Source organism: Polyodon spathula, chromosome 4 (genome assembly GCF_017654505.1).
Source record: "Polyodon spathula isolate WHYD16114869_AA chromosome 4, ASM1765450v1, whole genome shotgun sequence".
Lineage (NCBI taxonomy): Eukaryota > Metazoa > Chordata > Actinopteri > Acipenseriformes > Polyodontidae > Polyodon > Polyodon spathula.
The window spans coordinates 34582784-34600082 of record NC_054537.1 but is presented as its reverse complement, the minus strand read 5'-3'; the positions used below and the strand labels follow the sequence as shown (position 1 = coordinate 34600082).

General features: G+C 37.3%; 1 protein-coding gene across 1 annotated transcript in view; it reads right to left on the bottom strand.

Moving 5' to 3' along the window:
* The window catches only part of LOC121314460 (piezo-type mechanosensitive ion channel component 2-like), a 211410-nt gene that overhangs the window by 141161 nt on the left and 52950 nt on the right, over positions 1-17299 (bottom strand). The gene's annotated exons all lie outside the window — the stretch shown is intronic.

Sequence of the window (17299 nt, the reverse complement as noted above, 5' to 3'; positions counted from 1 at the left end):
AACCAGACTTCCTTCCCATAAAAAACCCTGCTGTGTACTTTATAAAACTAACATAAATGTTCTCTCGTGAACCTAATAGACAAGTACACATTTTGAAGACCCTTTTCCGCACAAAGTTAGTTATATATATGTGCATAGTGGGAAAGTACATGTAGGCTGAGTCGCACAGATACAGGACAACTGCTTCCCTGCCATTGCGGTCATTACTAATCAGCTATGTATGCACTGTTGGCGATAAGTGACAAGGGGGCAGCTAAAGTAAATTTATACTGAAGAACTACAATGTTAGCAATTGAAAAATACACTGTACTTGGACTCTGACCTTTAGCCTATCCAAAGTGGAACATGACCATCATGTTTTCAGAGATTTATTGTATTACAGTATAATTATTTTTGAGGGCTTGAAGACCCACAACAGTGGCCATTTTATAATTTAAAACAAAATAACAGGATGCCACTGCATGTACATGAGATACTGTATGGCAATACATCGACTGTGCTTCATTACTAAAACTGTGTACGAATGCACATTGCAATAGGTTATTACTGTATAAATGTCTAGAGTCAAAAACATGACAAAGCAGCCAGAGGAGGACTGTGAACAAGGAGATAAAGGTTTTGAATTACAATTCTACCGTCAGTATACTATGTAACCCTATGACACCTATAATGGATGTCAAGGGTAGTTTATTATTTAATTAGAATAATCAAAGACCGTCTGTTTACAGTAAGCAGAGATGACATTATATTACATAATATACAGCAATGAGATGCAACAAAGACACAAGAAGTTTGAGAAATATTTGCAAAGCCAAGCTGCTACGGGGAGGGGGGGGGGGGGTCAATTGTCAGGATCTAAACAGTGGCAGATTCCAATACAGCCACTCTTTGACTCTATTAATGCTGCTGGGGTTTTCTGCAGGTGTGACTTATAGACCCACCTACAGTATTAACAACTTAAACCGTTCACCATACAAAATCCTGTGTAAAACAGGCATGGAACCTTTTTGTTTAAATTGTAGCTATTACAATGGAGCTTAAGATTCACAGAACCTTATTTGCTTACTTTATGCACAACAAAGAGATCTGCTTCTTGTCGGCTCCTGTTTTCCACAGAACTGACAGCACATCTGTTACAACCATAAATTTCTATACTGTTTAAGTGCTGTTTAACCTACACTGTAATTATTTTTATGATTGATATCAGGTTCTCAGGACAATCTCAATATTATTATAGGATAACTCAACTGAGTCTACTTACTGCTGTTTTTATTTTATTTTTTTTAACATTGACCTTATTCAAGATTAATATTTGCCTTCGCAATCTATGCCAATATTGGGACCTTATTGTTGATGGATTTCCTGACAAAAGCAAACATCTCTTAACCATAATACATTTCATCTACTTTAGTGATCAACACACTCTTTATACGAATGTGGGTTGAATTTACACGTTTTATTTTGTAGCAGTTACACAAAGAGATATATCATGTTTGCATTAAGAGGTCATATAACTCATATAGTAACACTTGAAATTGAAGTCAAACAATGATTCTGATAAATGTGCCTTTATTTCCAGTTGCTAGCGTGTGGGTAAGTATATTAGTGCCACAAAACCAGTGGTTTATAGAGTCATTGTGTTTCCTCAAGTATCAGACACATGTATTTATTTTTTTAACAAGATGCTAAAAAGATTCTGGTACAGTAGATATACCACTACATAGATTTTCTTTGTAGGGTCTACTTCGTTACTGGTATTTTAAATCTAATCCATGAATGTTTATAAGTCCAGGTTTACATTTTAACGTATTAACAGTGACTAGAATACAAGAAGTAGAATGTGAAAGACCTAGGCATGGAAGGAATTCACAAGACAAAAGTGCTAAATGCATTAAGCACTAAAATGCACAATTTTATGACAACTCGCTTTTTAACTTGTAGCTCTTGGTTTCTGTCATTTCTAGGAGAAACTGGAACGCTCCACAATTCTCGGAGGCTTCTCAAAATGCACATGACGCTTTCATTTTAATTTACTGAAATGATAAAATGATGTGTAAATCTCTCTCTCATTTCAGTGGGTGAAAATGATGTTCTCTGCACTTTGTCTGTTCCTTTGTCAGACCAATGTTGTAACTTCAGTTCCCTCCAAAAATGTTTTTTTTAAAAATGCGTTACAGTATATCTTCTCTACCATTTTGTGGCGCCCTCATTTTTTATAGATTTGATTCTGCGTGAGAGAAATGGCCTTAAAAGACGTCATTTATTTTAGTTTAGTCTGCCCCCCAGTCTATCTTTGATATGTTGAATTTACATTGTTTGAACTTAAGGAGTCCCACAACTGAGAAAACAAGAAAAGACAGCGAGTCAGCAGAGCACTGTTGGCTGATATTCTCAATATAGTGTGAAATAAACACTGTGGACCAAAATATGAGACATATCTACAACCATTGATTATTTGGAATTATTTGAAATGTTTTGCACTGTATTTTTTATTGAAAGGAGATGCAATATGTGCAACTCATCAAAGATCTTCCTTGTACAATTTGTTAACACTGTAACACAGTTAGGGTTAGATGTACTAAAGTGTTGCAACTGTCACAATAGTCGCAAACGAGTCAGAAGTCTAGAGTGAAATGTACTAAACAAGCACAAAGCTACTAGCGACTTTTTAGGAAATGCTTTGCGGCAGCAGTTTTGCTTTGTGGTTCAAACTTAGGTGAATATGTAATTATGGGCGTTCCTGCATACATTTACAAAAATGGGGTGGAGAATGGGGTGCAAATGAGGGTTCTCAAATATTATAATGAGATGTACTAAAGCTGCCGACAATTGCATCAAATTTGTAATTTGTTAAGAACTTTCAAAAGCACATTTTAAACAATTGCAATTGTTGCTGGCATTTCCCAGTGCGCTTTTTTTCTTGCGTTGTCAGCTGTGCTCAATGCATTTTTGAGACGAACGCCCAAGTACCTAATTCTCACTAAAGGCAGTGTGTACTTACGAACCTTGTAAACATATTTCTATGACATTTATGGTTCCCCCAGCGTGTTGGGAGCAATAGACTGCACACATGTGCCACTAGCCCCTCCATCTTTGAGCATCTGTATAGGACCATGATCTATGTTGTGCTAATTTTCTAGGCCAGTGGTTCCCAAACTTTTTCAATGTAGGGACCACCTTGGTGTTTGGATTTTTCCCACGGACCACTTGCCACACATTTTTTCACATCAGCATTTTGAAACTAATTTCTATGTGTATATGTATAAGTACATAGAAATTAAAGTATTTATATAACGTACCTAACTTAATGAGATTCCTGGGCTTGAGTCTTTGCTACCAGGTCAGCAAGGAATGTTGTCATTTTTCGCATTGAAAGTTGCTGATGGCAAAGTTCCTGTTTATAAGTACCTGTAGATAATGGCTCCAGTAAATGGAAATTCCAGTGCTGGTCACCACAACCGTTACCTCGTGTAGCAAATTAATCTATCCATTTGTCCCTCAATTTATTATTCGCCAACAAAGACAAGGTTGGTGGGAAGCAATTTGAAAAATTTAAAAACAATTGAAGAGTGTACAGGATGTTACATACCACTTCTAGTGGGCTGTGGTGTGTAAATTAAACAAGACTGGTGGCGCACAGTTGATTTATAGCATTACTTAGCATTATTTCCAGAAGTAGTGTTAATAGATCAGCTGCAGAGCCACTTACCTGAAGGACAGAGTTCAAGAAAGTTAAATGACTTGCTCATGGTCACACGGTGAGTCAGTGAGTGAGCTGGGATTTGAACTGGGGACCTGCTGGTTAGGAGCCCTTTTCTTTAACCACTGAACCACACAGCTATTACAATATGCACCTAACCTCTCCAAAAAATGTAAGGAAATAATAGGGATATTCCTATATTCCTGGCAACACTATCACACATTTTATATTGTTGGAAATGAAAAGTACCAAAACGGTGGTTTTATTATGTTGTTTTATTTTAATTTAGTCATTCCAATCTAGTTAGGAATATTCAAAGAATTGTGCTACGTTTATGCAGAGTGAAAAGGGAGAACCAGATTAGATTTTTTCCCCCTAAACAGTGAACAAGTAGTAGAATGAGCACATATGTGAATGCTAGCTGTAGATTTAAAAAAAAATAATAATGCTGGCTAAAATAGACAAACGTGCCTTCATAATGTGCAAGTTGTTTACTTAGTATTTACAGAGGTGTAAGTAAGCCGATACACCCCAGTACTGTGCACTGGTAAAACATCTGCTGTCAAGACAATTATATATATTGATTTATCACCATAATTTTTTAGGTTATGTAATTTTTTCTTTGTATTTTAAGTCCTTTCCCGCCTCCAAATCTTCTTCTTGGTTGTCCGATTATTAATTGTTACTGATGTTTAAGCAAAATAACTTGCAGTCACTTAAGACCCGTTCACGTGACTTAGGGGTGATCGCCATGGTAACCATCACGGGGTAGATCATTATATACTGTTGTTTTAATGGTGTCAGAGTTGGTACGGCATCAGCGAATTGAAGAAAAAAAGTTTTTCACTCTGCAAATCTGGAAACCCTAATTATATGGACAGTGCGAGAAACTAAAGCTCTTGTATAAATTTGGTCAAACCCATGCTGAACAACTAGAAAAGTGAATGCCTACAGTAGAACAGTGCAAGTCATTGAGCACATGTACTAATTAAATTAGCGAAGTGTTCCCCACCTAACCTCCCTTTCTCATGCTTTCTTCCACAGCAATATGTGAGAAAAGCATACATTTCAACTTTTGAAAATACCAAATCGGGAGATTTTTTTTGTGTGGCGGCAGGTGCAGAATTTTATATATATACCGGTACCTTTTGTTTTTTTTACCGTGTCCCCTGTAAAGCAAGCGAATGGAGGGCTGAATATTTCTTTCACATTAATAAGCTGTTTCAGTTAATGGCGGCTTTGAAGACAATGCTTGGTATTGCATCAAAGGGAGCTGTAATATATATATATATTTATAAACACACCATAATAAAAGAAAACAGATAAAGGGGGAACATGCAGACTACATACATATCTTATAATTATATACCATGTGGTTAAAGCTGTTTGTTCTGTTGCGTAATAGTAGCACAACATGTGCTTGTGTAGAAATGGGTTTCTGCGTAACCTAATTTTGAGTGTTGTTTGCGGACCACCTGGAGTTTACTCACGCACAACAGGTTGGGAACCTCTGGTCTAGGCTACTCAGTAAGCCAAGTTCAAAATAATAATACTTTTAAAAACCTAGTTAAAGTCATTTATTTTCAATTTAAAATAATATTTTATTTTCATTGTTGTGTGTTTATTTATATAAATATTATATATATATATATATATATATATATATATATATATATATATATATATATATATATATATATACACACAGTATTAAAATAAGTAAAATGAAGATGGAACAGGATGCATTGTACAGATGACGTTTACATTTAAGAAAAACAATGTTATTTTGATTCTTGCACCCTTGCATGTATAGACGTTATCCTTCGGGCACCCTCTGCTTCAGCAAACCACAGCTCAACTCCCACTATTTATTTGAACAATGTTGCATTACTCTTGCAATGCTAGAGTTCTCCCTAAGAAGATGCAACAAATATCTAAATTAGTATACTGCAGCTCTTTTAATTAACATATTTTCTCTTAGTACATACGACAAAATGTGTACTTTGCGAACTGTTGACACTAAAATGCAAATTGTGGTATATTTCCGCTGCAACTGGTCCATCTTAGTAAATCTACTCCTTAGTATCTGTAATTAACCAATGCGTAGGCACAATATTTAAAATACCACCAACTATCAATAACGCTAGGTTGTTATCATAAATCTGGTTTCCCTGAAATAGAAACATAACCATTACCAAATGGTATTTACCTCCTAAACATCCCAATCTACCTTGAAGGTTAATGGTTACATTTCTATATCAGGGAACCAGGATTATGATAATAACCTAACACTCCCTCCCTTTCAAGGACGAAATGTAATCATTAACACATGGGTAAGCGTACCAAAGCCGTCGCAAGGGCAAGATTGCAGAACGACCAGAATGCTACAAGGCTAAACCGAGACACCGTCCTGTGCATTACCATTCGAAACCCGAGTGAAAAAATTGAGGGAGAATTTCACCTCTCTACCTGTGTTGTAAGGGTTGACTGGGAAGTCACCATTTACACTCTAGTTCCAAAACCAGGGTTTTGAGTATCCACGACATTCCATTTGTAGAACCTAATGAAGGCATGGGGAGTAGCCCACACGGCTGCATTGCTTATGTCTTTGACAGATGCACCCTGGAATAAAGCCCACGAAGTTGCAAGGCCCCTGGAAAGTTGGCCAGTTCATAGGCAGTCCTGACCGTGTCTGCTGTCCACTTGGACCCTGCTTAGACAGGCTTCAACCTCCTCAAGTGAGATTAGGTTATTGTGCACAAAAGCTTGCAAGCCACGCAATTGAGACTAGGAGACTGCAGGCCACCCTGGTGGTTGATGTAGGCTACCACTGTCATGTTGTCTGTGTGCACAAGCACATGTCTCCCATGAACCGCCTGCAAAAAATTCTGCAAGGCCAGGTAAACTGACTGAAGCACTAAAAAACATTGATGTGCAGACCCTTCAAGGGGGTTCCACACACCTTGCATGCCTCGGCCATTCCACACAGCGCCCCAGCCCAGGCTGGACGTGTCTGTGGTGACAATCTCTTTTCTGATGAAGCTGCGCAGCACTACGTCTAGGCGTAGCTGGACCGGCTGTTTCCACCAAAAGAGTGCCCTTAGACATAGGTGGGACACTGTCAATAGGCATTCGTGCTCCAACATGAGCTGGAAGACCCTGATGTTGAACCAGGCCTGCAGAGGGTACATGTGCAGGAGACGCAATGGCAGGGTCTGGGAAGCTGCTGCCATCAGGCCCAGAAGTTTCAGATACATCATTACTGTTAGTGCTCTGTTGAGCTCCAAGCAGGTGGCTATTCTTTGCACTCTGCCGTCCGACAGAGTGACCAGCATGGACTTGGAGTACAAGCACATTCCCACATTGGAGGGAGGCTGTCTGGGAAGGTGTCAGCTGGCTCTTCGCATGATTCACCAGAAGACCCACCCGATGGAGGTGGTCTGGTGACAAGTTCCGTGTGGGCATCTGGCTCTGCTGGAGACTCTGATGCCTTTGAGTCTAAAAGGGGCCAAAACAGGTTTCATTCACTTGGAGAAGGCAAGTGGAGCTAGGCACAAGGCTGTAGTGCACAAAAATAAGCAAAAATAGAAAAGTATTTCAGCGATTTGCTTAATATCATAAACATTTTTTGTAAAATGCTAAATATATACAGATATGAGCAACAATTGAAGAAGACTCTCTGTCAGATCTATCTTAAAAGGAAAAATGGCGCAGAGATCTGTGAGTGCAGTCCCTTTGATCCCGCGAGGGCGGGGTCACGACTGCGTCACAGGCTCAAAAAGCAGCTTTAGTATACAATATTGAAGATTCGGGTCTTTAGGAGGTAAATACTCATTTGGTATTGGTTACATTTTGTACTTGAAAGGGAACTTCAAAACTCAATCAAAAAACTTCTACCAAATTAAGTCAAATAACCAAACATTTTGGCTAGTGCCTGATTCAATATACCAATATCACCAATGTGATTAAGCACTGACTGTAATTGATGGTACTTCAAATCAGTCCATACATAATATATTTAAATTAATTTAAAGGTTGTAATATCCCTGGTGGCTTGATGAAGCTGTTTTCCCTAACCCCACATACCATTTAGCAATCATAAAACACAAACACTTGATATACTGAGTATGATATACTTCTATTGCACAATCATTTTATACAGCAGGTATCAGACATACAAACATTATATAATTCTAAAAAGTTTACAATGCAATGAAAACAGATTCATCCCCTACTGGAGAAAACAGGTCAGGTTTTTGTAACTACAAATGTGGATTGAATTTGATTTTGAATGAAAACAAAACCAGATGTCAAAAATCAGTCGTTAAGTATAATCAAATCTGGCAATAACTCAAAAGACTCCTTTCAACAACACAAGAAGAATAACAACGTATTCATTCCACTTGATGTATGTAGGGCATGGATGTTTTACTTTTCCCAATATGCTCTTAAAGAAATACAGTCGTTCAGCTGTAATAAATACTTAATAAAAACAAACAAAACAGTGGGTCTATCAGCAGTTAATTTAAAAGTCACTAGTGGAGTAAACTACTGTAATGCAGAAAGATGATACTTGCTTAGGGAAACTCACATAAGAAACAAATATGTTTGTCACTTGATGGCGACAGCAGTGTTATGGTAGCACAAAGCTATTGGTTTTTGAACAGTGGTTATCGGTGCCTGATTTATACATTTCTTTCTACAGAGTAACAGTTACCTTATATCATGAGAGTATTTCCAATTCATTATAATGATTAAACCTCATTTCACTGTATTGTAAAGTTATTAAGTGGGTCTATAAGTAGCCCCAGCTGAAATAATATAGTTAAAGAGATGAAGTACTTAGAGCCACCATTTAGATCAGTAAAATAGACCTCATTGTGTAACCGATGTTGGACTTCAAATTGTTTGGTTGATAGTCATACTGCATGCACATTAATCATAAAATCTATTTTTCAACCCAAAAGTCACATACAATAAAACTTATAATCAGGCAAGACAGCCTCAAAGCTGAAGTCACCAGGTTTTGGGGCATTGTGAAAAGACTATATTTTGAACTACACCCACCCCTCGTTATATCACTATATTGCGGTTATATTGAGTTGGCTCTGCATTTTAACAGTCTAACTGCGCATGCCTTCGCTGTAATATACATAGGCAATTTCATTTAATTTCATACTGCACATCACAAAGAAAATTATACAAAACAAATTAAAACAAAGCATTAATATCATACTGTTATCATATACTGTGAGGCGAGAGTGTATTAAATGGAATGTCCAGACAGTAATTTATGTGTACAGAAATAAAATAATTTATTTTTATTCTCTATACACAACAAAATAATTAAATAACAAAAGAAAACAAAATGGTGTGAGGGAAGGAGTGCAGGGGTGAAATCCAAAACAAACCGTGATGACTCGTCTTTAATTGTCTTTGTGGCGACCCATACATAAACAAAAAAGACAAAAGAAATGTTAGTGTTTTTTTGTTTTAAAAATCCCGCTGCACCAAACCAGTCTCTCCCTCCACCCATTACTCCTCCTATTTTACTTTCGGACCAACCCCGAACACAGTAGTACGTTCCCTTTAGTATGTAATGTCCCGCCTCTGTAGTCAGTGGAACACCAATCCCCAACTGACAAGTGTCCTTATCCTTCACTTGACTCCAGTGGCTGGAATTTACATACTCGTACTTCCGCCCCTCACCAAGGTGCCGCCCCTCAAAAGATGACTTTTGCCATGGTCACGAGATCTTGGTAAGGGAAGTCCCGAGTTGGTTTGATGCCATCTACTGTCGGGAGGCTGAATCACAGACCGAAAACCCTTTGACTCATCACATATACACACACATATTGCACAATATTGTGGCAGGAATGCACTACCAAAAGTCACAGGGCAGTGACATCCGCTCCCCAGCAACAAGCCTCCTGTGTTGGGAATGGATTCTTTCAATGCAGCGGGTTTGTGCATTTGAGAAAGGAGAGGAAGACTCATGAAATTAATTGGAGACTTAAGTTGATAAGAAGCTGTTTTTTATACAAAAAATTAGAAAAAGCCTGTTGTATAGAGCAACGTTTCCCAAACTGGGAGTCGAGACCCAAATATCGGTCACGGTAAGGTTTCTGATGCGTTGCTAAACAATCTAAAAAATATAACATTTAGTGCACACTAGTAAGATTTAGTTTCACTATACAACTTGTATGCTTATGTTCAAAATAAATATAATTTGCATACAAATCATTAGAAGTAATTATGTAAACAGTGTATTGTTTTATCACCAGTCTTCTGCTTTAAATATGAACCATAAAAATAAAGTATAAGGTGACATTTTATGTGCGGTTACTTGGGAGTTTGAAAACAGTTGATAAAATGGATGCAAAACAAAAAAATGTCTAATCCTACTTGCAGCTCAAAGAAACAATGAAAAAAAAGGCAATTACCATCTTATATTAACTTGTTTTATTTACATTGATGACAGGCATGACCCACGTCCTCATGTGTCATTTGTTGTGAAGTACTGCTGGCTCACGAAAGCTAAGACGTCAGCATCTTGAGACATGGCATCCAGAGACATTTTTTTCCAGAAGAAAGCTGATTAATTAGCTAAACAGCAAAACGTTCTTAAAAAAAAAAGTCACTGTCTCAGAGAAGGAGACGAATGTATCCTTGCATATTTAAAAAAAAAACTAAAACAAACTGCACAACCTACTGTTATCGGTGTGTTTGCAATGCTTGATGTTGAATTGGAAATTTCAAAAACTGGTATTCAGTATGCTGCAACACAATTTTAAATTATATTTTAACGGGGAGGTAAAGAAAGCAATCCAGACAAGTATTCTGGTCTTAAATGCAAGGTTTATTTTACAAGAAGGAGCAGTTCAATAAAATAAATGCAACAGTGACAGGTCATCAGCCGAGGCAAGTGGGGCATGGCCTCAATAATAATTCCCAAAGACAAAAAAAAAAATTGCATATTCATATTATTTAATTGAGAAAAAACACATTTAAGTCCACAGAAGCACTAGTGACATTATTTAAAAATCTCAATTCGTTTTCACCAGTAGCGAAACAAGTACAGGAATCGACTGAGGCCAGAGCATGATGGTAGCAAATTTCCAGGAACCTCACTGTTCCCATTAGGATTGAACTTCTACTTAATTTCCATTATAGTGTGTGTATATATACATACATGTATATACATACATATACACAAAAAAGTCCATAATGTCAAAGTGAAAAAATTAATCTACAAATTGTTCTAAATTAATTACAAATATAAAACAGAAAATAATTGATTACATAGGTAAGTATTCATCCCCTTTGCTATGACACACCTAAATAAGCTCTAGTGCAACCAACTGTCTTTAGAAGTCACAAAATTAGTTGAATGGAGTCCATCTGTGTGCAATTAATGCGTTTTGCATGATTTCAGGTTAAATACACATGTCTCTGGGAGGCCCCACAGTTGGTTAGTACATTTCCTAACAAAAACTACATCATGAAGACAAAGGAACATTCAAAGCAAATCCAGAATAAGGTTCTTCAAAAGCACCAATCAGGGGTAGGATATAAGAACATTTCCAAGGCATTGACTATCCCCTGGAGCTCAGTAAAGTCCATTATTAAGAAATCTAGAGAATATGGCCTATGGCAACTCTAAAGGAGTTACAGTCTTCCACGGCTGAGCTGGGAGACACTGTGCATATAGCAACAATAGCCTGGGTTCTTCACAAAACTGGTCTTTATAGGAGAGTGGCAAAAAGAAAGCCATTGTTGAAAAAACTTGCATCAAATCTCATCTAGAGTTTGCCAGAAGGCAAGTGGGAGACTCTGAGACCAAGTGGAAGAAGATTCTATGGTCTGAAGAGACCAAAATAGAGCTTTTTGGCCTCAATGCTAAGCACTATGTTTGGCGCAAGCCTAACACTGCACATCATCCTGAGAACATCATCCCTACCGTGATTCATGGTGGTGGCAGCACCATGCTATGGAGATGTTTCTCTGCATCAGGGCCTGGAAAGCTTGTAAAGATAGAGGGCAAAATGGAGGCAGCAAAGTACAGAGAAATTCTGGAGGAAAACCTGCTGAAGTCTGTAAAAGACTTGTGACTTGGGAGAAGATTCATCTTCCAGCAAGACAATGACCCCAAACATACAGCCAAAGCCACAGTGGATTAAAAACAAAAAGGTCAATGTCCAGGAGTGGCCCAGTCAAAGCCCGGACCTCAATCCAATTGAGAATATGTGGAAAGAGTTGAAAATTGCTGTTCACCAAAAGTCCCTATCCAACTTGGCGGAGCTTGAGCAATTTTGCAAAGAAGAATGGGCCAAAATTGCAGTGTCCAGATGTGTAAAGCTGGTAGAGACTTATTAAAATAGACCCATGGCTGTAATTGCTGCCAAAGGTGCCTCTACCAAATATTGACTCAAGGGGCTGAATGCTTATACAATCAATTATTTTCTGTTTTATATTTGTAATTAAATTAGAACAATTTGTTGATTTTATTTTTCACTTTGACATTATGGATTTTTTTTGTGTTGATCAGAGGCAAAAACTCCTAATTAAATCCATTTTGATTCCATGTTGTAACGCAATAAAATGTGAAAAAGTCCATTACCACCAATGGGTTTGTTCTGTGGTGAATTGAAAGAGATGAAAAAGAAAAATTGCAAAAAAAAAAACGGAAATAATGGGGTTGAAAAAATATCTCGTGGTCGGGTGAAAAACAAAAACAAAAAAAAAAACCACCTTTGCCTACTGCAGCTCTTAAGCCTGTGCTCCACTCCGGCGTACACAATGTGCTGCCATGGCCGTGTGACTGCACGCAGTTAAGACCAGACTTCGCCCATGCTGTTCCCTGGTGCAGCACAGTGTGTTTACACTACTGTCTTGCCTACTGCAGCCTCTGAGTCTGTGTATCCACCCCGGCATATACTACACGCTACCCCAAATTGTGTAACTTCATGCAGTTAGGCTATGCCCATCCCAGTACCCTCGGTGCTTCACCCTCTGTGCACGGCGTCTTCGGAGCCTCGGGGCCTCGGTGCTTAGGCCCAGGCACTCTAATACACAGGCATTTAGGTTCCCCTAATTCTCTGCCTACAGGACCTCTGAACCTTGGTGCCCTCATGCTTCGACACCCTTGGTGCCCTGGTGTTCCGCGCCTCAGAGCCTCAGTGCACATGGTGCCCTCTGTGCATCGTCACCCTTGGTGCCTCGGCACTCCATGGTTTTAACACGCTAGGTGCTCGCCACCCTTCGGTGTTTCGACACCCTCTGGACCTCAGAGCCCTTGGTGCACACGGTGCCCTCGGTGGCATGACGCCCTCGCTGCTTTATGCCCTCAGAACCTCAGAACTTCGGTGCACTCTGTGCCCTCGGTGCTTCTGCGTTCTCGGGGCCTTGGGGGTCACAGATTCAGACACCCATGGCGCTTGTCAATTTGAGATATCTCAAACAGGTCAGGAAGTCAATTTGAAATATCTCACATTTTATTTGACATATCTCGAACTGACTTCCTGTCCAGTTTGAGATATCTCAAATTGATTTCCTGTCCTGTTTGAGATATCTCAAATTGACTTCCTGTCTAGTCTGAGATATCTTGAAATGGGCCAGAAATCTATTCTAAACATAGAGCATTTTCACAGGAAGTCAATTTGAGATCTCAAATTCAGTTTGAGATATCTCAAACAGGACAGGAAGTCAATTTGAGATATCTCAAAAAGGACAGGAAGTCATTTTGAGATATCTCAAATTGAATTACATTTGACTACATTTACCTTGTGCCATGTTTTTTAAAGGCTAGGCTTAAAAGAGTACATATCCTTTCCAGCAATATAATTGCAATATTTAGAACATCATTTCTCCCAAATAAGTACAAACTCCCTGCATTTCCTACTGCATTAGGTAACATTCTTCATTTTGTTTTATGGTGGGAAATGCCATCTTGATTACCCTGAATATACTGATTCAAAATAATTTTACTGCTTCATAAACTTCCTAATGTGACCCAAGGCCAAAGTTGTGTCAGCTGGCTAAAATATATATTTTATTAGCGGCTATTAACACCTATTTGCCTGTGATGAAAACTGTTATTTTCTGCATCTCTTCCACACGCACACACACACGCACACACGCACACACACACAAGCAGGAAACAGGTTTAGCTTCTCTGGAGTTTTTGTTATAAAGGTCAGAAATATATACTCTGCTTACTAACATTTGTACTTTGGTTTATGTTGGATCTGATCAGATTTTTCAATGTTGCTTTAAGAAACTTAATTTTTTTCTCTGTGTGCATAAAAAATAAATAAACATTAACGTAAAGGGTAAATAGTTTTTTGAGAGAATAAGCTTTTTGACATGATTAATGTCATTATTTAACATATGTTTTGCATAATATCCTACTGAAACAATGACTAGTTGTTTCATACGTGTTTGAAAAAAAAAAAAAGTACCAGTATGAGGACTTTATTTGAATTTCTTAAGACAGCAATGAGGTTTATGAAATACATGTTTTCACAGCTGGTTGGTATTATCTTAAACACTATTAAAGATATGAGCTGTGCAAACGGTAACCGCTAGGGCTTCTTTAAGTTCTCCAAATACACCCTAATAAAACAGTACCCAGAGTCTCTGATCAACCTGCACAGAAAAACAGACACAGATGATGACTATGGTGACTGTATGAATAGAAAAATAAATACTCGTTTCCTGTTTAAGGGGGGGTGGGGATGACGTGGAGCCTTTTGTTTCTGAAAAACAAAACCGCTTTATACGCTGTACAATAGTTAATAGTTAGCTAAACGATTTTCAAACAAATACAGTACTGAAGTTGAGTTGGCCAGCATTCCTATTAACAGGATTATTTATTATTAATGAGATTAAAGGGGTGCACGCAGATCACATTAATACTTAATTACTGAATAAGCCAGGAGGAAGAAAAGGCCTGCACCTTCTTGTGTGGTTTACTGAAAACAAGATTCATATTTCAAAAGGTTTCCGGGGTGAGTTTGCCACTACACAAGCAAGTCATTAATGACCCAGACCATTTTATAATTAAGTTCATGCAGTGTTACAAAGATATTCTACCCTACAAACCCAATGCAACATTCAGAATAATTCTTAATTAAAACGGTTGTTTCGATATGGAGAAAAGTGTCTTACTAAGCAGCAGTGTGCTTCTATAATTTTGACTCTCTCCTCTTTCCCCATCATAAAAAAACTACATTATTAAACCATTCACCATTCACAATTCTTATAAAATCAACAATACCAGCTGGTTTAAAACAGAAAGGGACTAATCAGCCTTCTCTTGGAATCAAAGTATCAGGAGCTAATCAAAAGGTGTAATTCATGTATTTAAGGTGGAAATGTATAAATATTGCCAAAGGTGGTCACTGGCGTTGACTAATGATCATGTTTTCACTGCAGTGGCTGAGCTGTGACAGTCCTGCTGAGGTTTATGTTTAATGATAACACTCCAAACTTAAAAAAAAAATCTATATATAGATCTCATTAAGAGGGTTATAATATTGTGTCAAACTAATTTAATATAACTGTCAATAAACACGTTATTGTTAATCTCTTAACACCACTCTCTCATATTGACTGAAATGCAAGCAACGTAACAAGTTTAGACCAAGTTTCATAACTACATAGTTTTTTGGATAAATACAGTTGCATTCGCCAGCAGTTACGAAGTGAAATGTGATTTGTTTCCAATAAAAAGCACACCATACATTTCACAAGTACTATAACTAACAATATGTGTAATGTACAGCTATGGCCAAAAGTTTTGCATCACCTCGGATTTTAGACATCATTTTAAAAAATATATACATGAACATAATTCAGATCTTTTTTTTTTGCGCATCATGTAATGAAAGAAACTACAAAATGATTTCAGGGCTTCTGTTTTTATTCATTTCATTTTTCGGTGCTTATTTGTAACTATTTTCGAGATACCCTGAAATAGTTTTTTTTTTTTTTTTCAGGGATTTTGTTTTTGCTATACTGTATGAAATTATTGTTTTCGGTTACTTTCCAAAATGCTTGGGTGGTTTTATCTGTCACAGTATGTCTACTAACTCACCAATACTTGCACACTTAAGTTGTACCTTCTTTCCTTTGCTGTCTTCCTCAACAAAATTCTTATGGTCATGGGCACATTCTTCTGGGGTTTTTGTGTGTAGGCATTTTTTTTTTTACATTTTGCAACAATTTGCATTTTTGTTTTAAATCCTCCCTATCTAACTGTAATATAGCTTTAAAACCCGCAAACAAGTCTCTGTTCCTAATTGTAATCTCGTTTTAAATCTCACAAGCAGAGTCTCCAATAGAAATGTAGGAATTTGCTGCCACTCAGTAGTTGGGATGGGTTTAAGTATGCAAATCGAATCAATGACAGATACAAGTTAAGAAGGAGGGACATTGCCCAACTTCACTGGGAAAGGTAGGTTGCTTTTGTTTTTTGTAGAATTTTTATTTATTTTTTTTTTTAATGGGAAAGGGGTGAGTCAACATGAATTGAGTAACCATAGCCAATGTTCGTCCGGTGTTTATTTGCTATACACCAATTTCATTATTTATTTATTTATTTATTTGTGTTGGGGGTATTTTATCAGAAGCCCAGATTATATCACAAAAATCTACCAGAAGCCATAACAGTAGTACAGTATTTCATGTTTGATTTTGAAATGTCAATTTCAGTTTTTGTCAGTTTTTCATTAAGTATATGGTATGTAATTCAATATGTTAATTTAACATTATTTAGACTTTATGAAGCATAATTATATAATTCTATAGGGTGATGCAAATGGTACAGTTTGTCCACCTCATTGACTCATGACTTGTAAAAAAGAATGAATGGTTTATAGTGTAATATTAGATTTTTGTTAATTGTCCCTGTTCTTATAAAAAGAATGAAAGCAGTAGCATTTATTAGCAACTGTTTTGAAACAAACTGCTAGTGTCATAATGTGAGTTCCGTGAGCTCTACAGGCACGTATTCCCCTGCAAATGCTTTGTTTTTATAGCAGACTAATAAATGGGTAATTGACTTTAACATAAGAAACTGCTAAAGCATGTTTTTCTAACAGATACCAAGAAACACAGATTTTAATTTATTCCATTTGCAACTCATTCCCCAAATATTGTTTATCGTGTGAGTCACACTAAACACAAACCTGTTTGCATTCTAAGTATATATTTATAAAAGCTTGTCCTGCAATATAAACAGTGTAAATGTAGCCAACTACCTATTGACAGGGACTGTTATACATTGCGCTGACATGGAGCATAAAATGACTGGGCAGTTTAAATAGCCTCTCTGTGTATACTTCTTTCGTTCCTTTGGTTCACTATCAAAACATTTAGGTCTACATTTTCTAAATCAAACAGACACATTCATACTTTTTAGAAGCCACAATGATAAATTACTGTATAATACTGATCTGGCTAATAATAATACACATGTGGTGTCTTCAGGACAGAAAAAAAAACTGCACGCAATGTGCATAACAGATCTGTGTATAACATAGAAAGAGAAAGGATTAAGTCTAAGAAGAGTCAATATAAAGTTTTTGTCATGGATAT